Source organism: Zea mays, chromosome 9, assembly GCF_902167145.1.
Source record: "Zea mays cultivar B73 chromosome 9, Zm-B73-REFERENCE-NAM-5.0, whole genome shotgun sequence".
Lineage (NCBI taxonomy): Eukaryota > Viridiplantae > Streptophyta > Magnoliopsida > Poales > Poaceae > Zea > Zea mays.
In genome coordinates, this window is record NC_050104.1 from 155,029,058 (window position 1) to 155,051,799 (window position 22,742).

Sequence of the window (22,742 nt, forward strand, 5' to 3'; positions counted from 1 at the left end):
ACTAATCAATGGGTCTGTTTGTTTCGGCTTCTGACAGCTTTTGGCCACCAAAAGCTGCTGCGGACTGCCAAACGCTCAGCTTTTCAGTCAGCTTCTATAAAATTCGTTGGGCAAAAATCATCCAAAATCAACATAAACACATAATCGGTTGAGTTGTTGTAATAGTAGGAATCCGTCACTTTCTAGATCCTGAGCCCTATGAACAACTTTATCTTACTCCACACGTAATCGTAATGATATTCAGATTCTCCCCACAGCCAGATTTTCAGAAAAGCTGGTCAGAAAAAAGCTGAAACAAACAGGCCCGCGTTATGAGTAGACGCCAGGCTTCACAACCGGCTCACTATAAAATGTGTTGAATATTTATCTTTTAACTTTTTTACCCCGAATTAATAGTTTAAAACATAAAGTCTGTTTTAACTAAAGTTAAGTTACACAATTCTATCTACCATTCAAATATTAACCAAATTTTACATCCTAGATAATTCGACTAAAATATATATAAACCAATTTTTTGACAATCTACATATAATTGCGCTAAAATATGTATTCTCACTTTAATCAAACTTTCAACAATTGAATTGGTAGGGTTGTGCCAAGCCCAAGCAATAGTGCAACGCTTGGGCGACACAGGAACCTTAGTAGCAAGCTACATAATAGATTCTCCCTATAAAAAATAAATTTAATATCATTGTGGATACATGACCCACATATCAGATATTAAACTGATAAGAACAGATACTACACTTGATCTTAGCCAAAAGGCCGAGAAAGGTATGAGTTTTATTGTCCTGATGTCCCTGATTTTGTACACGTTTCACCTGTGATATGCCTGCCATCCTGCGATGTGGTCCTAATCAATGTTCGTTAGCTGATGTTTATATTCCTAATCCTAACTAAGGTTGGTTAGCAGAAAAGTAAGGGTGTGTAATGACACCAGGCTTCTCAACCGGCCCATTAAACTATCTTGCTCTGGGCTTCCGGCATAGCCCAAGGATAAGCCCGTTGGTGTTGTCCAGGAAGCTGGCCGGTGTCAGCCATCTAGTTCCAGCCACATTACACACACAAACTGGATATGCATTAGAATTCGATCATTGTCTACGTAGTAAGCACACGAGGTACTGAAACAGGAAATTCCGTCCCTACTCCTGGTTTATCTAAGAAAATAGATTTATTTATTAAAAAAGGATAAAATCAATATGGGATTAATGTATGAATGAAGTCATAAAAATATAAATGAATGAAGTGACCAATATAATATTACATTCGTTCACAAATATTTATCGCTCGCTAATTCATTCTTAAACTAAAATGCAATAAGTAAATAAAAATGGAGGGAGTATTTACTCCTCCGCTACAAAACTGTAAGTATTTCATTTTTTTCTAATGTGTTGCTTAACTCAATATCTAAACATAATATATATCTATAGGTGTACATTCGGTCCGCCCGGCCCGGCCCGGCTCAAGCCCGAAAAGGCCCGTATTATTTGAATCTCGGCCCACGGCCCGGCCTGTAATTGCTTAAACGTGTCGGGCTCATTTCGGGCGGCTCGAAATTAGAAAAACCCAAAATTTAATTTTTGGCCCGAAATTCAAAACAAATTTAATAAAACAAATAAAAGATAAGACAAATAAATTTGACCAAAAGCAAACTTAATATTTGTATTAAGTTACTAGAGCTATGCAATGACTACCTCGTTTACAAATCATTTTGTTAGAAAGAAAAAGAGTATAATCAGCTCTATATAAAGTTCGTAAGTTCAGTTCATTATCTAATGTTCATAACAAAAATAAAATTACATCACACTCTAATTCAAAGCTACAAAAAACATCTAACTGATATGATCTATAGCTTTGTGTTCTTTATCAAGTACATAAAAGTGTGGAATGAAGTGTGATTTTAATAAATATATGGGCCTTTTCGTGCCTCTATATGGGCCATTTTGTGTCTGCCTTAAACGGGCTGTGCTCGTGCCCGCCCATGAGCCGCGACCTCGGCCCAAACCCGGCCCGATATATCGTGTCGTGCCGGCCCGACACTAAAATATTTCGTGTCGTGCCGTGCCTTGGCCGTGCTTTTTTTCGTGCTTTAGGCCGGCCCGTCAGGCCCGGCCCAAATGTATACCTATACATACATCTAGCTATGCTACCAAAAGCTACGTGCGTAAAAAGGTTGAATAAAAGTTAGTTGGGGAGGACTCTTATCTAAAAATAGCTCTAGCTTTATTTATTTTGGAAAATTAAACTTTTTTAGTAGAGCTGAAGTTATTTCCAAATTGTTTAGTAGAAACGGCTTATTATAAATTTTTAAGACAACCCATATATTAAAGTGCTAGAGTATAAGACAAAACTTATTTATAACTTTCACTTTATATTGAAAAATAGTTTTGACTTTTAGATGCTTTTTGCAGTCATGTTTTTTTATAAAAAATCGTTTGACAGAGCTCTGTCTTTTTTCTAGGGAAAACCAGAGTTAAAATCCTGTTGTCGGCGTTTCGAGACAGGGGGTCCCAAAGCCGACGAGTGAGTGTGCTACGTGCCCCAGCACAGATGGGTCGAGCGCGTGGGCGAGCGCGAAGGGGGGAGAGGCGAGGTGGCCGGAGTCGAGCGTGAGAGAGGTGAAAGTCCCGCGGCCTTCGTGTTCGTCCCGCGCCCAGGTCGGGTGCGCTTGTAGTAGGGGGGTTACAAGCGTCCACGCGGGTGAGGGAAGCGAGCGGCCCCAAGAGAGCGCCTGTCCCGTCCTCGGTCCCGCGCGGCCAACCTTTTCTAAGAAGGCCCTGGTCCTCCCTTTTATAGTCGTAAGGAGAGGATCCAGGTGTACAATGGGGGGTGTAGCAGAGTGCTACGTGTCTAGCGGAGAGAGAGCTAGCGCCCTAGGTACATGCCCATGTGGCAGCCGGAGAGGTCTTGGCACCTTGCTGGCGTGATGTCGTGGCTGTCGGAGGTGCGACGGAGCCTGACGGAGGGACAGCTGTCGGAGCGGTCGAGTCCTTGCTGACGTCGCCCTGCTTCCGTAAGAGAGCTGGGGGCCGCCGTCGTCACAGAGCTTGTGGAGCGCCATCATTGCCCATCCGGCGGGGCTGGCCGGATGGGACGCCGGTCTTGTTCTCCGTGACCCGAGTCGATTCGGGGTAGGACGATGATGGTGCTTCCTGTTGACGTGGCGGGTCTGTGCCCTAGGCAGGGTGACGTGGGGGCTCCTCCGAAGTCGAGGTTGAGTCTGTCTTCTGTTGCCGAGGCCGAGTCCGAGCCATGGGGTCGGGCGAGGCGGAGGTCGTTCGGCCGAGGCCAGGGCGGAGTCCGAGCCCTGGGGTCGGGCGAGGCGGAGTTTCGTCGTCTTCCGGGTCTTAGCCCGAGTCCGAGCCCTGGGGTCGGGTGGAGCGGAGTTCGCCGTCTTCCGGGTCTTAGCCCGAGTCCGAGCCCTGGGGTCGGGCGGAGCGGAGTTCGCCGTCTTCCGGGTCTTAGCCCGAGTCCGAGCCCTGGGGTCGGGCGTAGCGGAGTTCGCCGTCTTCCGGGTCTTAGCCCGAGTCCGAGCCCTGGGGTCGGGCGGAGCGGAGTTCGCCGTCTTCCGGGTCTTAGCCCGAGTCCGAGCCCTGGGGTCGGGCGGAGCGGAGTTCGCCGTGGCGCTTTTGGCAAGGCCTGACTGTCTGTCAGACTCACTCTGTCGAGTGGCACCGCAGTCGGAGTGGCGCAGGCGGCGCTGTCCTTCTGTCAGACTGGTCAGTGGAGCGGTGGAATGACGGCGGTCACGTCGGCTCTGCCGGGGGGCGCGTGTTAGGATAAAGGTGTTAGACCACCTTTGCGTTAAATGCTACTGCAACTCGGTCAGTCGGTGTGGCGATTTAGTCAGGGTTGCTTCTGAGCGAAGCCAAGGCCTCGGGCGAGCCGGTGATGTGTCCGCCGTAAAAAGGGGGGCCTCGGGCGAGACGGAAGTCTCTCGAGGTCGGCTGCCCTTGGCCGAGGCTAGGCTCGGGTGAAGCGTGATCGAGTCACTCGTGTGGACTGATCCCTGACTTAATCGTACCCATCAGGCCTTTGCAGCTTTATGCTGATGGGGGTTACCAGCTGAGAATTAGGCGTCTTGAGGGTACCCCTAATTATGGTCCCCGACAGTAGCCCCCGAGCCTCGAAGGGAGTGTTAGCACTCGCTTGGAGGCTTTCGTCGCACTTTTTTGCGAGGGGACCAGCCTTTCTCGGTTGCATTTTGTTCCGGTGGGTGCACGCGAGCGCACCCGCCGGGTGTAGCCCCCGAGGCCTCGGAGGAGTGGTTACACTCCTTCGAGGTCTTAATACCTTGCGTAATGCTTCGGCTGGTCTGGTCGTTCCCTCATGCGAACTGGTCGTAGCCCGGGTGCACGGTCGGGGCCCAAGCTCTCGGGCTGGTATGTTGACGCTGTCAACGGTTTGGCCGGAGCCGGTTTTTGCGAGAGCAGCCCCCGAGCCTCTGCACAGGGCGAGAGGACGATCAGGGACAGACTCGACTTTTTACATACGCCCCTACGTCGCCTTTCCGCAAGGAGGAGGGGGGGAGTGCGCCATGTTACCCTCGATGGGCACCGAACATGGTGTCTCCGGTGAGCTGCAAGCGGGTAATCCGAGTGGGCGAGCGTGCCCCGTTCGTTGGGGGTCGGCTAGGGGCCCAGAGGCACGCCCAAAAGTACCTGCGGGTGATTTGCCGGACCCGGTCCCCTGGCGACGGGGTCCGAGGGCTCGATGCCTCCCTCCGATGGGATTCCGTTACAAGATCGTTCCCGCTGGTCTCGGAAATGTCCTAGGTGAAGGAAACGGGTGACGCCTAAGAGGGGGGGGGGGTGAATTAGGACTTCTAAAACTTTTACTAAACTTGGCCACAATTAAATCCCTAGAGCAAAACCTATGCAAGAATCAAAACTAGAATGTGCAAACTAGGTTTTGTCTAAGTGTTGCTATCTCTACCGCAAGGGCTAAGTTTCAATCTACACTAAATAAGTATGACAACAAGATTGAAACTTAAATGCTTAATATAAATGCGGAATGTAAAGAGCTAAGTAGAGAAGCAAACTCTCGTGGATGACGCCGGTATTTTTACCGAGGTATCCGGAACCGCGCAAGGTCCCGACTAATCCTCGTTGGTGCCCCTACGCAAAGGGAAGCCCACGCGAGGGCCAAGCACCTCGGTCGAGTAACTCCGTAGAGAGCCGCGGGCCTTCTCCACGCGCAAGTGGTGCTCCGCTTCCGGCTCCTCTCGGACGCTCCCCGCCGTCTCCACTATCGAGCTTCCGGCCGAAACGCCGCGGGCCTCGTTCCCTCCGGTACACGGTGGCGGCCGTGACACAAACACGGTTGTCACGGTCTCGCAAGACTCTCGCCCCACTCGGTACAATTACAACGGCTCGCGCAGGAGCCGAGGGGTTGTGAGGTTTATCTAAACTCACTCAACTAACTAGGATTCACCTAGAGCAAGCGCTAAAGCGGTCTAACTAACCTAAGCACTTCGCAAAGCACCTACGCTAATCACCGAGTGATTCTATTAAGCACTTGGGTGTTTGAGCACTTGGAAATATGCACTATGTGTATTGGAATGTTGCTTGGGCTCTCACACTTGAGAATGGCCGGTTGGGGTGGTATTTATAGCCTCCACACCCTCAACTAGCCGTTGGACAGAAAGCAGCAGCTTTCTGTCGTCGGGTGCACCGGACAGTCCGGTGCACCACCGGACACTGAACAGTAGATGTCCGGTGCGCCTATGTCAGCCGACCGTTGGCGTCTGTAGCAGTCGACCGTTGGATCCGACCGTTGAATTCGACCGTTGCCGTCTGCCCGTTGGCACACCGGACAGTCCGGTGCACACCGGACAGTCCGGTGCTACAGCCCGAGAGCGCCTACCTGCGGCCTCTCTGCGCAGACCGTCCGGTTGTCCCACCGGACAGTCCGGTGCACACCGGACAGGTACTGTGCACTGTCCGGTGCGCCACCAGGCGCTGGCTGACAGCCCTCTTCTCAGGTTTCTTTGCTGATTTCTATGGGCTTCTTTTGTTCTTGAGTCTTGGACTTCTATGCATCTTTTTATGTCTTCATTTGAGGTGTTGCATCCTCATTGCCTTGGTCCAATCCTCTTCGCATCCTGTGAACTACAAACACAAACACTGGAAACCTTATTAGTTCACGGATTGTGTTGTTCATCAAACACCAAAACTCAATTAGCCAAAAGGCCCGGGGTCCATTTTCCTTACAATCTCCCCCTTTTTGGTGATTGATGACAACACAACCAAAGCAAGCAAATAATACAAGTATTTGAATTAAAAAGTGCAATCTACTTGCTAGAATGCATGATTGTCCCCACAATGTGACATTATGGACTTAAGCCTCCCCCTAACTCCATAATTCTCTTACTTCCTATTTTTGGACCAAATAACCAAAACCACTTGAAAAGTCATTTGTAGATATAAAATTTTAAATTGGTGGTGTTTGGTGTTTGATATGGTTTTCATTGCTTTGGCCCCTAAACTTCTCCCCCTTTGGCATCAACCACCGAAAAGGAAGACATTAAAAGTATGTAGGAAGTAAATAAAAGCTTGCCCTCAACAAATGATATCACTAGAAGTATATTAAATTAAGCCATGAATGATACCACTTGTAGATTATGAAAGATACCATGAGTAGGAGTTCCTCAAAAGATTATTTCTCCTAAATGAGTATTCTCCTTTGGAAAGAGTTTTTCTCCCCCTTTAGAGATGAAGAAATACTCCCCCTGACAGAGATCCTCTACTTAGGAAAAAGCATGTGAAAATTAGAGGTGCAAGACATGATTTGAAAAGACTAACTTCCCTTATGCATAGGTAACAGAATATGAGTTAACTGCTTATGCATTTTTAGCAACATGGAAGCATATGATATGAAATATAGTCTAATCAAATATTGGAGAAGACATGTAAATGGTATTGAATGTAGTCTCAAAAGATACCAATTGAAGACCAATTGTAGGTCAATGGCGAGCTTGAGAGACATGAGAGTTCTTGGAGATTTTGCAGTGGAAGATTGTTGTCTTTCTCCGGGGACCTTATTTTCCTTACAATGAGACTATAACATAAAATAGACTTGAAAAGGTGTTAGTCTCAAAGTATTAGATTAAAGAGTAACCTCCCCCTAAAGGTGTGCATACAAGTTTTGAATACTTGTAGGAGACATGCACTTTGATTTGATATCAAGAGGGGCAAATTATCCATAATCCAAACTTTGGCACATATAAGTTAAATGATACACTTTGTAGAAATCAAAATTTTCAATTGATGCATCATTTACTATGGAGTGATATAAAAGCTATGTGCCGTGCTTTAAATAAACATTTTAAGCCATGTAGGTTTGCTTAGGTATATGAATTTAAAAACTAGCAATCCTACCATATGATTTACCTAGTATGCATGATTTTGAACAAAAGTACATAACAAATGTAATACTAGGCAAGAAAGGTAAACTAGATAAAAGATAAATAGATACGCATATCTAAAAACGAGGAATACAATAAAACTAGTTACCTTAGTCATGGGTGGGAAATTTGGGTCTAAAATTTTCACTAACCCACTTGGCAATAAACTTGATCCAATATGATGTATCCCATGATATACATCCCAATTTAGCCAAGTCTCCAAATTTCCCGAAGACCTTTGGTCCACTCACTTCCCTTTCGGGATCCAAACCTTCTTGGTGCTTTTCATGGTTGAAATTATCTCTTTTGGCACCCAGATGCGTTTGGCCCCCTTTCCTTTGTTGGCTTGCTTGTTGGCCTTGATTGCTATCACCTTTCCATTCTTCTTCTTCTTGATCAAATATGGTGTAGCGTCCTTTTTGTTCACCTTTTTGATGTAGGTGCTGGAGATTTTGCTTGTCGGCTTTTGCTTGAGCTTTTGCCTTTGTTTATCCCCGGTCATCGCCTTGCATTGGAAAGACTTGTGGCCTTCCTTGTGGCATAGCCTACAAATCACAGTTTCTCCCTCTACAGGCTTGTTCACTCCCGCAGTGGTGTTATCCTGTGGAGGTCGGATTTGTTTGGCTTTGCCTTTCTTGTCATACAAAGCCTTGCCAAGACGAGCCACTTCTTGCTTTAATTGTTCATTTTCCTTTGCAACCTCATCAGAGCATGTCTCTACAACAATATTCTCAACAACAACTTGGTTGCAGGGGTTAGAATCATCAATTAAGTCAAAGCAGGAAGTAGAAGCATCTTTCTTAATAATTTCAGGAGTTTCAACTAAAGATGCTGCTGGGGTGCTACCAATGTTTTCTAGCTTAGTAGTTAGCTCATTATTGTGTATGCTAAGAATTTCCATTTTCTCTAGCAAATTTTCAATAGCTTCTTGGGAGCTAGCTAACTTAGCCTTAAGTTTTTCATTCTTTTTAATAAGGCTATCATCGGTAGCAGTGGATGGAGCACTAGATTCTAATAGCTCAAGTTTAGTTGATAGCTCACTATTTAAGTTTGCAAAAGTTTCAAATTTTTCTAGCAAACCTTTGTAATCATTTTGAGAGCTAACCAACTTATTTTTCAAAGTTTTAAGTTGAGCTTTTTGCTTAGTGCAAACATCCTGGAAAAATTCTACGGCTTCCGCAAGCTCATCTAGAGAGGCTTTTCCCTCACCTTCATCATCACTACTACTTTCATCACTAGAGGATGGAGTGCTTTTGTTACCTCTTGCCATAAGGCATTTGTGCGATGACCGTGATGATCGTGACGAGGACCGGTGGCTGCGCGTCCTTGGAGGTTCATCTTCACTTGAAGAATCATCCCACGTTCTTACACTTGTTAGCGCCTTGCCTTTGCTCCTCTCCTTTTTGGGTTTGGCCATATTTGGACAGTTGTCCCTGAAGTGGCCTTTCTCCCCACATGCGAAGCATCCTCTCTTCCTTTGCTTTTTCCTGTCAATGTTAAAGAGAAGATCCTCGACCTGCAGGGGCACACCCATTAGATTAATCTTGCGGATCATCCCCATTACCTTTCCGACGCGTCGGATCGTTTCTTCGTCCTCGGAGGATGATGTGCATGGTTGATTATCTTCATCATCATCACTTTCTTCTTCTTCCTCTTCTTCACTTGAGGAACTTGGAGTGGGAGCCTTCTTTTTGCCATTCCTTTCATCACATGCAAAAGCATATGGTCTTGAGGAAGTTGGCTCCTCTCCCCGACTCATTTTTCGCGACATTTCAAAGGCCGCGATTTTCCCAATCACAATGGTCGGGGTCATGTTGCTCAAGTCCTCCATGTTGTGAAGGATGGTGATGATGCTCCCATATCTTTGTTGTGGTAGCAGGGAGATAATCTTCCTCACAATGTCCGCATCACCTAGCTTATTAATGCCAATAGAATTGAGCTCATTGATAATTAGATTTAAGCGAGAATACATGTCTCTAACAAGCTCATCATCTTTCATAGCAAAAGAATTATACTCATTTAAGACTAGGCAATGTTTTTGCTCACGGACATTGGATGTGCCGTCATGGAGCTCATGCAATTTTAGCCAAATCTCATTAGCAGTTTTCAGGGTAAATACTTGATTGAAAATATCCATGCTAAGAGATTCATACAAGCAATTTTTGGCTCTAGCATTTAAATGAATTTCTTTTTCCTCACTCGTGGTGGGTTTCTCGGGATTTTTGAGGGGTTTCATCCCGTCACGAGTGACTCTCCAAACACCTAGATCAACGGCCTCTAGGTAACAAGCCATTCTAGCACTATAATATGGGAAGTTAGTGCCGTCGAAGTGTGGTGGCCTATGGGTATCCATCCCTTCCTCTAAAAAGCGTCGGCTCTTTAGCGGTGAAGCTAAAGCGTTTCAAATGAGCCAAACCGGGCTCTGATACCAATTGAAGGAAACGGGTGACGCCTAAGAGGGGGGGGTGAATTAGGACTTCTAAAACTTTTACTAAACTTGGCCACAATTAAATCCCTAGAGCAAAACCTATGCAAGAATCAAAACTAGAATGTGCAAACTAGGTTTTGTCTAAGTGTTGCTATCTCTACCGCAAGGGCTAAGTTTCAATCTACACTAAATAAGTATGACAACAAGATTGAAACTTAAATGCTTAATATAAATGCGGAATGTAAAGAGCTAAGTAGAGAAGCAAACTCTCGTGGATGACGCCGGTATTTTTACCGAGGTATCCGGAACCGCGCAAGGTCCCGACTAATCCTCGTTGGTGCCCCTACGCAAAGGGAAGCCCACGCGAGGGCCAAGCACCTCGGTCGAGTAACTCCGTAGAGAGCCGCGGGCCTTCTCCACGCGCAAGTGGTGCTCCGCTTCCGGCTCCTCTCGGACGCTCCCCGCCGTCTCCACTATCGAGCTTCCGGCCGAAACGCCGCGGGCCTCGTTCCCTCCGGTACACGGTGGCGGCCGTGACACAAACACGGTTGTCACGGTCTCGCAAGACTCTCGCCCCACTCGGTACAATTACAACGGCTCGCGCAGGAGCCGAGGGGTTGTGAGGTTTATCTAAACTCACTCAACTAACTAGGATTCACCTAGAGCAAGCGCTAAAGCGGTCTAACTAACCTAAGCACTTCGCAAAGCACCTACGCTAATCACCGAGTGATTCTATTAAGCACTTGGGTGTTTGAGCACTTGGAAATATGCACTATGTGTATTGGAATGTTGCTTGGGCTCTCACACTTGAGAATGGCCGGTTGGGGTGGTATTTATAGCCTCCACACCCTCAACTAGCCGTTGGACAGAAAGCAGCAGCTTTCTGTCGTCGGGTGCACCGGACAGTCCGGTGCACCACCGGACACTGAACAGTAGATGTCCGGTGCGCCTATGTCAGCCGACCGTTGGCGTCTGTAGCAGTCGACCGTTGGATCCGACCGTTGAATTCGACCGTTGCCGTCTGCCCGTTGGCACACCGGACAGTCCGGTGCACACCGGACAGTCCGGTGCTACAGCCCGAGAGCGCCTACCTGCGGCCTCTCTGCGCAGACCGTCCGGTTGTCCCACCGGACAGTCCGGTGCACACCGGACAGGTACTGTGCACTGTCCGGTGCACCACCAGGCGCTGGCTGACAGCCCTCTTCTCAGGTTTCTTTGCTGATTTCTATGGGCTTCTTTTGTTCTTGAGTCTTGGACTTCTATGCATCTTTTTATGTCTTCATTTGAGGTGTTGCATCCTCATTGCCTTGGTCCAATCCTCTTCGCATCCTGTGAACTACAAACACAAACACTGGAAACCTTATTAGTTCACGGATTGTGTTGTTCATCAAACACCAAAACTCAATTAGCCAAAAGGCCCGGGGTCCATTTTCCTTACACTAGGGTACCTCGGGAGCGCAGCCCGAGCCTCGGTTATGTATCGAACGTACCCCTGGTCATCCCTCGCTCGGTGTCTGAGGCGACTGTGAACCCTTCGGGGGCCAGCCTTCGAACCCCTGATCAGTAATGGGCGCGGAGCCCGAGTAGCCTGAGGCGGCCATGGAACCCTTCGGGGGGCTGGCCTTCGAACCCCTGACCAGTAGTGGGTGTCGGGCCCACGCGATCTGAGGCGACTGTTGAACCCTTCGGAGGGCCAGTCTTCGAACCCCTGATCAGTAGGGGGGGCTCGGAGCCCGGTTCCTTCGCGGAAAAGGATCCTTTTCGGGGTATCCCCCTTTCCCGGTCCCTGTTGCAAGAGATAGAGAAAGAGGAAAGAGGAAAAGGATACGAAATCGAACGACGTGGCGTACCTCTTTTTGACGCGGTTATTACGGCGAAGGCGAAGCGTCGCGCGCTTCTCCCGCCAGAGGCGCCGCGTGTCCCGCCGCGGAGTTAATGCGACGGGGCGAGTGGTTGGCGAGGCGGCCGTTGCGCGTGCGCGATCCGTTCAAGGAACGGGTCACGGGTGCACCGTCTTCACGCCGTGGGAGGAGGCACTCTTGCTGCCCCAGGATGAGACGTGAGCCTGGCTGACGACGTGACTGCTGCGCCCGCCCGCCTGCCACTGCCATTACTGCCGGCCCACTTTCGGTCGCTTTGACCAACGCGCCAGGCTAGCGCTGCTGGGTCGCCTCGAGTCGCGGCATAGGCTCCGCAACCGAAGAGGCGCGACGGTGGCACAAGTGGCGGTGCGGTTGCTTGCATGCAGCAACTGGTGCGCCGGTTGCTTGACGCGTGGGCCTGGGCTTCCAAGCTGGCGTGTCAGAAGTCGGAGAAGCGCGTCCACCTGGCGCGGTTGCATGCCGCCTGCATGGCTGCCCGCCCCTTCCGCCCGTTGGTCTGGGCAAAAGTGGGGGGTCACTCGTATCCGCTGGGCGGTCGTGCGCACCACGCGCGGCGGTTTGGCTTCTTCTGCCCTGAGCCGGTTTGCATGACATGCGGGACCCAGCCCCCGAGTCGCAGGGGAGGGCCTTGGAGCGCGTTGGAGAAGACTCAGCCCGTGGCGTCTGGGGGCGCACGTAGGGAGAGTTGCCTTTAAAAGGAGGGAGACTCCTTTCAGAAGGCAACCATGTCTTCTTCCTCCCTTATGCGTCGTGTCTTTCCATCTTCCAAGCCCCCGAATGGGGGGTATCCACCGCCTTTCTGCCTCCTCGTTGGAGGAACGCAACTCCATGGGAGTTGGTACCTCTCAGCCATCGTTCGGCTTCAAGGATTTTCATCATGCAGCCCGGCTGCTCCCCTCCACCGGCGGTCACCCGAGATGGTGACCTCCGGCTTGATGGTGGGGGAAAGCGAGCCGGGCTGCGGCCTCTGCCCCTCCCTCAGCCTCAAGGATTTTCATCACCAGGGCTAGGGAGGGGAGTGCGCCGAGTTGAGGTCGGCCCCCGCGTGGGCGGCGGCCCGCTCCTTCACTCAGTGATGGGGGGGGAGGAGCGGTTGTTGTCCGTGGCGCTGGCAGCTGCAGCATGCCCGGTCTTCAGACGCGAGTGGCTTCGGAGCCGCTCGCGGCGCCGACGTCCGCCATGGCAGCTGGAAGAGGTTCTTCCGCCGGCGCGATAGCCGGGGCCGGCCACGGACTGACCTCCAACTCTACGGCCTTCTGTCCGTCCTTGCCTCACGAGTTTTGTCGTGGGCGGGGGCCTCCTGGCAGCAGCATCCGCCCTAGGGTCAGTGTTGCCGCTGTTCGACCCCCCGGAGCAGAAGTCGTCGTCGTCGCCACTGCTGGAGCAGGTGACGGCGCGCCGTTCGTCGGCCTTCCGTTGCTCCGCAGGCCTTCCCCCTCGGAGTGAGGTTGTTCGTACCTGCGGAGGGGGAACCGGAGTTCCGTTTGTAATGGCATCTCGAATGCCGGTGTGTTTGTTCATTGCGGCTGTCGGGGCCTGAACATGTATGTAATTTCGGCACGGAGCCGTGTTTTTTCCTCATTTTCGAGCACTAAGTCTCGCCTGTTGATTATCTGAACCGCTTTACCAAGCATGAGTCGCCCCGTGTCAAGGTGACGAGTGAGGTATCCGTATCCCGGAGGCGTAGGAATCCCTCGGCTCGATCGGCCTTGCTGTCTGGGGCTCCTCTAGCTTAGTTAAAGAGACCCCTCGGCCGCCCTTCGATGAGCCGAGGCCAGGGGTAGCGATATCAGTATGAACAGAGGCGGAGTTGGCTCGAGAATGGGAACCTGGTTGGCCGGAGCCTAGCCGTGTTGTCCGTCAGCGGAGCCGACGCCAAAGTCGATCAGCCGAGGCCTCGGGTCGGGCTGGCGCCCTTGGAAGCCGGTTGGCCGAGGCCCCAGGGGTAACCGGCCGAGCCGCCTGCTCGGGCCGGATTCCCGGAGGAGTCCCTGGACCGCGTCGCCGTCCGAGGCTGGGTCGGACTTTGCTGAAGACGTCGTCGATGCCGAGGGTGCTACGGCTCCCTTCAGCATGAAGACCCGAGCCTGCAGGATCAGATCGTCTTGTAGCGTGTGCCTTCTGCGGCCGCCGAGGCCAGAAAACACACCCTCGCCGTGCTTGCGAAGCTGCGTCTTTTTTCCTCTTGTTTCGAGCATCTGGACTCTGTCGGTAACAGGGATGTTTGTGTGAGCGAGAGTTGCTTCTCGCGGAAGGGACGAGTGAGGTATCCGTATCCCAGAGGCGTGGGAATCCCTCGGCTCGGTCGGCCTTGCCGCTTACGCGTACTTTCACCCGTTCATGAGGCCCTGTCCCCGACTTAGTCGAGAAAGCTTGAAGGACTGCTTCGGCAGGAGAGCTTCCGAACGTGAAGACTTGTTCGGTCCACGGAGTCGCTTTATCCGAGCGCGAGTTACTTATCGCAGAAGGTGATGAGTGAGGTATCCGTATCCCGGAGGCGTAGGAGTCCCTCGGCTCGGTCAGCCTTGGCTGCTTACGTGTACTCCGTCGTTTCCAGGATCCGCTTTCCGAAGTAGTCAAGAAGCACGAAAGTAATCCTGCTAAAAAGAGATCCTTTTTCAAGGAAAAATTCGACGCAGAGGGGGTCTCTCCCCTTTTAGCCCCCGAGGGAGGGTCGGGCTTTAAAGAGGCTAGGCCGACCCTTCCTTGACGACTAAACTTTGCGTAGGTGCGAGGTATATGAACAACTTGGAAACATCTTAAGGGTAGAAGCGACGTAGCTGTTTGATGTTCCAGGCGTTGCCGTAGATCTCGCCTTGATTGTTGGCCAGCTTGTATGTTCCGGGCTTCAGAATTTTGGCGATGACGAATGGCCCTTCCCAGGGGGGCGTGAGCTTGTGCCTCCCTCGGGCGTCTTGCCGCAGCCGAAGCACCAGATCGCCCACCTGGAGGTCCCGGGACCGGACCCCTCGGGCGTGGTAGCGTCGCAGGGACTGCTGGTACCGCGCCGAGTGTAGTAAGGCCCTGTCCCGAGCCTCCTCCAGCTGGTCCAACGATTCTTCTCGGCTAGCTTGGTTGCTTTGATCGGTGTAGGCCCTCGTCCTCGGGGAGCCGTATTCCAGGTCAGTGGGCAAGATAGCTTCAGCCCCGTAGACCAGGAAAAACGGCGTGAAACCCGTGGCACGACTCGGCGTCGTCCTTAGGCTCCAGACCACTGAGGGGAGTTCCTTCATCCACCGCTTGCCGAACTTGTTGAGGTCGTTGTAGATCCGAGGCTTGAGCCCTTGTAGAATCATGCCGTTGGCACGCTCTACTTGCCCATTCGACATGGGATGAGCCACGGCGGCCCAGTCCACCCGGATATGGTGATCCTCGCAAAAATCTAAGAATTTTTTGCTGGTGAACTGGGTGCCATTGTCGGTGATGATGGAGTTCGGGACCCCGAAGCGATGGATGATGTTGGTGAAGAACGCCACCGCCTGCTCGGACCTGATGCTGTTCAGAGGTCGGACCTCGATCCACTTGGAGAATTTGTCGATGGCGACCAGCAGGTGCGTGTAGCCCCCGGGCGCCTTCTGCAAGGGACCGACGAGGTCCAGACCCCATACGGCGAAGGGCCAGGTGATGGACTGATGGGTATCGTCTGCAGAGCCTGAGCGGGCAGGTGGGTCTGCTTTGCATAGAATTGGCACCCTTCGCAGGTGCGGACAATTCTAGTGGCGTCAGCCACCGCCGTTGGCCAGTAGAAGCCTTGCCGGAAAGCATTCCCGACAAGGGCTCGGGGCGCCGCGTGGTGGCCGCAAGCCCCCGAGTGTATTTCTTGCGACAGTTCCCAACCTTCGGCGATGGAGATGCATCGCTGGAGGATGCCCGAGGGGCTGCGATGGTAGAGCTCCTCTTCATCGCCCAGCAAGACGAACGACTTGGCGCGTCGCGCTACCCGCCGAGCCTCGACTTGGTCGGGGGGTAGCTCTCCTCGACGGAGATATTGCAGGTACGGGGCCTACCAATCTCGATCAGGCGTGGCCCCGCTCTGCTCTTCCTCGACGTCCAGTGCCTCGCCCTCGGGGGCCGAGGGTACCTCGGGCTGAGCTGAGGGTACCTCGGGCTGAGCCGAGGGTGCCTCGGCTTGAGCCGAGGGTGCCTCGGGCTCGGGCGCGTCGTCGATCTTGACAGAGGGTCGATGCAGATCCTGGGAGAAGACGTCTGGGGGGACCGTCGTTCGCCCCGAGGCTATTTTAGCCAGCTCGTCTGCGGTTTCGTTGTAGCGCCGAGCGATGTGGTTGAGCTCGAGCCCGAAGAACTTGTCTTCCAGGCGCCAAACCTCGTCGCAGTAGGCCTCCATCTTCGGGTCGCGGCAGTGGGAGTTCTTCATGACTTGGTCGATGACGAGCTGCGAATCGCCGCGGGCGTCGAGGCGTCTGACCCCTAGCTCGATGGCGATTCGCAACCCGTTGACCAGAGCTTCGTACTCGGCCACATTGTTGGACGCCGGGAAATGGAGGCGCAGCACGTAGCGCAGGTGCTTTCCAAGGGGCGAGATGAAGAGCAGGCCCGCGCCGGCTCCTGTCTTCATCAGCGACCCATCGAAAAACATGGTCCAGAGCTCCGGTTGGATCGGAGCCGTCGGCAACTGGGTGTCAACCCATTCGGCTACGAAGTCCGCCAACACCTGGGACTTGATGGCCTTCCGAGGGGCGAACGAGATCGTTTCGCCCATGATTTCCACCGCCCACTTTGCGATCCTGCCCGAGGCCTCTCGGCACTGGATGATCTCCCCCAGGGGGAAGGATGACACCACAGTTACCGGATGAGACTCGAAGTAGTGTCGCAGCTTCCGCCTTGTCAGGATCACAGCATATAGCAGCTTTTGAACTTGTGGGTAGCGGATCTTGGTCTCGGACAGCACTTCGCTGACGAAGTAGACCGGCCTCTGAACGGGCAATGCATGCCCTTCCTCTTGCCTCTCGACCACAATCGCGGCGCTAACCACCTGAGTGGTCGCGGCGACGTAGACCAAGAGGGCTTCTCCATCCGCCGGGGGCACCAAGACAGGCGCCTTCGTAAGGAGCGCCTTCAGGTTGCCGAGGGCTTCCTCGGCCTCAGGGGTCCAAGCGAAACACTCGGCCTTCCTTAAGAGGCGGTACAGAGGAAGACCTCTTTCGCCGAGGCGTGAGATGAAGCGGCTCAGGGCCGCGAGGCATCCCATGACCCTCTGTACACCTTTTAAGTCCTTGATGGGCCCCATGCTGGTGATGGTCGCGATCTTCTCCGGGTTGGCTTCGATGCCTCGCTCGGAGACGATGAACCCTAGGAGCATGCCTCGGGGCACCCCGAAGACACACTTCTCAGGATTGAGCTTGACTCCTTTCGCCTTGAGACATCGGAATGTCACTTCAAGGTCGGAGAGGAGGTCGGAAGCCTTCCTTGTCTTGACTACGATGTCATCGACGTAGGCCTCGACTGTGCGACCGATGTGTTCGCCGAACACATGGTTCATGCACCGCTGGTACGTCGCGCCCGCATTCCTCAAACCGAACGGCATGGCGACATAGCAGTACATGCCGAACAGCGTGATGAAAGAAGTCGTGAGCTGGTCGGACTCTTTCATCCGGATCTGGTGATACCCTGAGTAGGCATCGAGGAAGGACAGGGTTTCGCACCCAGCGGTGGAATCCACGATTTGATCGATGCGAGGCAGAGGGTAGGGAACCTTCGGACATGCTTTGTTGAGACCAGTGTAGTCTACACACATCCGCCATTTCCCCCCTTTCTTCCTCACAAGCACAGGGTTGGCAAGCCATTCGGGATGGAATACCTCTTTGATGAACCCTGTTGCCATTAGCTTGTGGATCTCTTCGCCAATCACTCTGCGCTTCTCCTCGTCGAATCGGCGCAGAGACTGCCTGACGGGTCGGGCTTCGGCCCGAATATCCAGCGAGTGCTCGGCGACATCCCTTGGTATGCCGGGCATGTCCGAGGGACTCCACGCAAAGACGTCGGCGTTTGCGCGGAGAAAGTCGACGAGCACTGCTTCCTATTTGGGGTCGAGCCCGGAACCGATCCGGACCTGCTTGGTGGTGTCGCCACTGGGGTCAAGAGGGACGGCCTTAACCGTCTCTGCTGGCTCGAAGTTGCCGGCATGGCGCTTCACGTCTGGCACCTCCTTGGAGAGGTTCTCCAGGTCGGCGATGAGGGCCTCGGACTCGGCGAGGGCCTCGGCGTACTCCACGCACTCCACGTCGCATTCGAACGCGTGTTTGTACGTGGGGCCGACGGTGATGACCCCGTTGGGGCCCGGCATCTTGAGCTTCAAGTAGGTGTAGTTGGGGACGGCCATGAACTTCGCGTAGCATGGCCTCCCTAGTACGGCGTGGTAGGTTCCTCGGAACCCGACCACCTCGAACATCAGGGTCTCCCTTCGGAAGTTGGAGGGCGTCCCGAAGCAGACGGGGAGGTCGAGTCGCCCGAGGGGCTGGACGCGCTTCCCAGGGATGATCCCGTGGAAGGGCGCAGCGCCTGCTCGGACGGAGGACAGATCGACGCGCAGGAGCTTGAGGGTCTCGGCGTAGATGATGTTGAGGCAGCTGCCCCCATCCATCAGGACCTTGGTGAGCCTGACATTGCCGACAACGGGGTCGACGACGAGCGGGTATTTCCCCGGGCTCGGCACATGGTCGGGGTGGTCGGCCTGGTCGAAGGTGATGGGCTTGTCGGACCAGTCTAGGTAGACTGGCGCCGCCACCTTCACCGAGCAGACCTCCCGGCGCTCTTGCTTGCGATGCCGAGCCGAGGCATTCGCCGCATGCCCTCCATAGATCATGAAGCAGTCGCGGACCTCGGGGAACTCTCCTGCTTGGTGATCTTCGTTCTTGTCGTCGTCGCGGGCCCTGCCACCCTCGGCGGGTGGCCCGGCCCTGTGGAAGTGACGCCGAAGCATAACGCACTCCTCGAGGGTGTGCTTGACGGGCCCCTGATGGTAGGGGAACGGCTCCTTGAGCATCTTGTCGAAGAGGTTTGCACCTCCGGGGGGCTTCCGAGGGTTCTTGTGCTCGGCGGCGGCGACAAGGTCCGTGTCAGCGGCGTCGCGTTTCGATTGCGACTTCCTCTTGCCTTTCTTCTTGGCGCCGCGTGGAGCAGACGCCTCGGGAGCCTCTTCCGATGGGCGGCCCTGGGGCTGCTTGTCCTTTCGGAAGATAGCCTCGACCGCCTCCTGGCCAGAGGCGAACTTGGTGGCGATGTCCATCAGCTCGCTCGCCCTGGTGGGGGTCTTGCGACCCAGCTTGCTCACCAGGTCGCGGCAAGTGGTGCCGGCGAGGAACGCGCCGATGACATCCGAGTCGGTGATGTTGGGCAGCTCGGTGCGCTGCTTCGAGAATCGCCGGATGTAGTCCCGGAGCGACTCCCCCGGCTGTTGCCGGCAGCTTCGAAGGTCCTAGGAATTCCTGGGGCGCACGTATGTGCCCTGGAAATTGCCAGCGAAGGCTTGGACCAAGTCGTCCCAGTTGGAGATCTGCCCCGGAGGCAGGTGCTCCAACCAGGCGCGAGCAGTGTCGGAGAGGAACATGGGGAGGTTACGGATGATGAGGTTGTCGTCGTCCGTCCCACCTAGTTGGCAGGCAAGGCGGTAGTCCGCGAGCCACAGTTCCGGTCTCGTTTCCCCCGAGTACTTCGTGATAGTAGTCGGGGGTCGGAACCGGGTCGGGAATGGCGCCCGTCGGATGGCCCGACTGAAGGCCTGCGGACCGGGTGGTTCGGGCAAGGGACTCCGATCCTCCCCGCTGTCGTAGCGCCCCCCACGCCTGGGGTGGTAGCCTCGGCGCACCCTTTCGTCGAGGTGGGCCCGACGGTCGCGTCGATGGTGCTCGTTGCCGAGGTGGCCCGGGGCCGCAGGCGCGGTGTTGCGCGTGCGCCCGGTGTAGACCGAGGCTTCCCGCATGAATCGGGAAGCCGTGGCATGAGGTTCCGAGGGATATCCTTGCCTTCGGGAGGCAATGCTCTCGGCCCGTCGGGCCGCAGCGCCTTCCAGGAGATTCTTGAGCTCTCCCTGGATTCGCCGACCCTCGGTGGTTGATGGCTCCGGCATCGCGCGGAGGAGCATCGCTGCGGCTGCCAGGTTCTGACCAACCCCGCTGGATGCGGGCGGCAGCCTGACCCTGACATCGTTGGCGACGCGGTGCTGGAGACCTTGGGGCAGGTGACGTATTTCTCCGGCCAGGGGTTGGCCCGCCCATACCTGCCCGACGTCCCGACGGATCGGCTCAAGCGCTCCTGTTCCCTCGTTGAGCCTGACCTGCGCCTCGCGGACTTGCTCGAGTTGTGGGTCGTAACCCCCCGCCGGAGCGGGGACCACAGCTAGCTCCCGTGGGATGTCGGCGCGAGGCACCGGCCTAGGAAGATCACCGTCCTCAGGCATGCCGAGATGGTTGCCTTCGGAGGGATCCCCTAGCTCGATGTGGAAACATTCGCGGCTTGGGCCGCAGCTCTCGTCGCCAAGGCTGCGGCTTCCGTCGGAACAGTCGGATAGGCAGTAGTCACATGCGGTCATGAAGTCCCGCATGGCACTGGGGTTGCCAAGTCCGGAGAAATCCCAACAGACGCTGGGGTCGTCATCTTCCTCGGACCCAGAGGGCCCGTAGGTCGAGACGTCCGTCAGCCGGTCCCAAGGCGACCGTATACGAACCCCCAGTGGGGTTGCACTCGCCTCAATGAGAGCGCCTGCCAAAGCGAGGTCGTTTGGCGGGTTGAGGCCGAGTCGAAATGACGTAAGATGGGAGTTAGTCGGTACCTTTTGGTCGACGAGGAGCGACGTAGTCACATCGGGGACTGGTTGCACCGTCATCTCAGGTACGAGGGCGACGTCCTGCAGGCTTTCCGCGAGCGCGCCGGCGTCGTCTTCTTGCTCGGGTCAGCGTGTCGCGGGGGGACGGCGCTTGCCTTCGTCTTGAACGCGAGGTCGACGTCCGGCGTGCCTTCCGTCGGGGCGTCGGGGGCGTCGATTCGCTCGACGGCCAACGAAGCGCGGCCTCCCGCTTGGCCTTGATGGCCCCGCCTCCTCCTCTGTTGGCGGGGGAGAGAACGGAGCGAGCTCGAATGTTGCTCTTCCACCACGCGGGGAAGATGTCGTCGATTCCGCCGCCGGCGAGCGGGTTGTCGGCCGCCATTGTCGTTGTCGCGCGGCGGTGGAAGAAGTATCATGTTGTAGCTGCCGTCGAAGGACATGAACTCAAGAGTCCCGAAACGAAGCACCGCCCCGGGCCGGAGAGGTTGCTGGAGACTGCCCATCTGGAGCTTGACGGGGAGCTGTTCGTCAGCACGCAGCAGGCCCCTACCTGGCGCGCCAACTGTCGGCGTTTCGAGACAGGGGGGTCCCAAAGCCGACGAGTGAGTGTGCTGCGTGCCCCAGCCCAGATGGGTCGAGCGCGTGGGCGAGTGCGAAGGGGGGAGAGGCGAGGTGGCCGGAGTCGAGCGTGAGAGAGGTGGAAGTCCCGCGGCCTTCGTGTTCGTCCCGCGCCCAGGTCGGGTGCGCTTGTAGTAGGGGGGTTACAAGCGTCCACGCGGGCGAGGGAAGCGAGCGGCCCCAAGAGAGCGCCTGTCCCGTCCTCGGTGCCGCGCGGCCAACCTTTTCTAAGAAGGCCCTGGTCCTCCCTTTTATAGTCGTAAGGAGAGGATCCAGGTGTACAATGGGGGGTGTAGCAGAGTGCTACGTGTCTAGCGGAGAGAGAGCTAGCGCCCTAGGTACATGCCCATGTGGCAGCCGGAGAGGTCTTGGCACCTTGCTGGCGTGATGTCGTGGCTGTCGGAGGTGCGACGGAGCCTGGCGGAGGGACAGCTGTCGGAGCGGTCGAGTCCTTGCTGACGTCGCCCTGCTTCCGTAAGAGAGCTGGGGGCCGCCGTCGTCACAGAGCTTGTGGAGCGCCATCATTGCCCATCCGGCGGGGCTGGCCGGATGGGACGCCGGTCTTGTTCTCCGTGACCCGAGTCGATTCGGGGTAGGACGATGATGGCGCTTCCTATTGACGTGGCGGGTCTGTGCCCTAGGCAGGGTGACGTGGGGGCTCCTCCGAAGCCGAGGTTGAGTCTGTCTTCTGTTGCCGAGGCCGAGTCCGAGCCATGGGGTCGGGCGAGGCGGAGGTCGTTCGGCCGAGGCCAGGGCGGAGTCCGAGCCCTGGGGTCGGGCGAGGCGGAGTTTCGTCGTCTTCCGGGTCTTAGCCCGAGTCCGAGACCTGGGGTCGGGTGGAGCGGAGTTCGCCGTCTTCCGGGTCTTAGCCCGAGTCCGAGCCCTGGGGTCGGGCGGAGCGGAGTTCGCCGTCTTCCGGGTCTTAGCCCGAGTCCGAGCCCTGGGGTCGGGCGGAGCGGAGTTCGCCGTCTTCCGGGTCTTAGCCCGAGTCCGAGCCCTGGGGTCGGGCGGAGCGGAGTTCGCCGTCTTCCGGGTCTTAGCCCGAGTCCGAGCCCTGTGGTCGGGCGGAGCGGAGTTCGCCGTGGCGCTTTTGGCAAGGCCTGACTGTCTGTCAGACTCACTCTGTCGAGTGGCACCGCAGTCGGAGTGGCGCAGGCGGCGCTGTCATTCTGTCAGACTGGTCAGTGGAGCGGTGGAGTGACGGCGGTCACGTCGGCTCTGCCGGGGGGCGCGTGTCAGGATAAAGGTGTCAGGCCACCTTTGCGTTAAATGCTCCTGCAACTCGGTCAGTTGGTGTGGCGATTTAGTCAGGGTTGCTTCTGAGCGAAGCCAAGGCCTTGGGCGAGCCGGTGATGTGTCCGCCGTAAAAAGGGGGGCCTCGGGCGAGACGGAAGTCTCTCGAGGTCGGCTGCCCTTGGCCGAGGCTAGGCTCGGGTGAAGCGTGATCGAGTCACTCGTGTGGACTGATCCTTGACTTAATCGTACCCATCAGGCCTTTGCAGCTTTATGCTGATGGGGGTTACCAGCTGAGAATTAGGCGTCTTGAGGGTACCCCTAATTATGGTCCCCGACACCTGCCAAACGGATTTTAACTTATAATTTAGAATACTAACTTAGGAATATAAT

General features: G+C 55.0%; 1 non-coding gene across 1 annotated transcript; it reads right to left on the minus strand.

The window, feature by feature from the left end:
• Nucleotides 1–585: 585 nt before the first annotated feature.
• On the minus strand, nt 586–778 carry LOC111590249 (U2 spliceosomal RNA). The gene has a single exon (XR_004852954.1). It is a non-coding gene; the product is annotated as a U2 spliceosomal RNA (small nuclear RNA).
• Nucleotides 779–22,742: the final 21,964 nt, after the last annotated feature.